Source organism: Benincasa hispida, chromosome 11 (genome assembly GCF_027475165.1).
Source record: "Benincasa hispida cultivar pf3 chromosome 11, pf3_genome.v1.1, whole genome shotgun sequence".
NCBI lineage: Eukaryota > Viridiplantae > Streptophyta > Magnoliopsida > Cucurbitales > Cucurbitaceae > Benincasa > Benincasa hispida.
Window position 1 is genome coordinate 34038781 of NC_143488.1, and position 727 is coordinate 34039507.

Here is a 727-nt window from a genome sequence, read left to right on the forward strand (position 1 = left end):
ATCATGAGATGCATTTTGGTAAAAATTTCAAAAGAACATGTCTAAAATTTTATTAATTAAGTAGAAAAACTTGGCCTATTAGCTCATGATAGTATTTTTTTTTATTTTTTTAAAAGAACATGTCTAAAAAGAACATGATAGTATTTTTTTATTTTTTTAAAAGTGATTGGATATTAAAATAAAGTTATGCACCTCCAACTTGGCCTATTAGCTCAGTTGCTTAGAGCGTCGTGCTAATAACGCGAAGGTCGTAGGTTCGAAACCTTCATGGGCCAAAAAGTTTTTTTTTTTGACAATTCTACCCTTACTATTTTGATTATGGCTACACTAAACCTAAACCTCACAAATCCACTAATCACACACTTAAACAACTTTATTTCTTTTTCTCGACAAAAATCAAACCTCAGAGTCATGAAAAAACTTCTATATATGATATTCTCAAGCTTTTGATCTTCTTGATGAAGGTTATAACTACCAAAATCTTATTTTAAATTTAAATTTTTTTACATTAAAACAAAAAAGTAGATTATACATTATCAAAATTTTCTATGTTGGAATATGAAAAACTAGAATGTTGAAAATTTGGCTTTAAATTCTTAGGCTATACATTTAATTATATTTACTAATGGAATTTTAATAGTGTAACAACTTCTTGATAAACTAGCTAATCTTTACACATTTTCTTTCAAAACTTGAGTCTCTTCCTCTTAATTTCTCTCTTTTCATA

At 26.7% G+C, this 727-nt stretch overlaps 1 non-coding gene across 1 annotated transcript; it reads left to right on the forward strand.

Moving 5' to 3' along the window:
* Positions 1–201: 201 nt before the first annotated feature.
* Positions 202–275, forward strand: TRNAI-AAU (transfer RNA isoleucine (anticodon AAU)). The gene has a single exon. It is a non-coding gene; the product is annotated as a tRNA-Ile (tRNA).
* Positions 276–727: the final 452 nt, after the last annotated feature.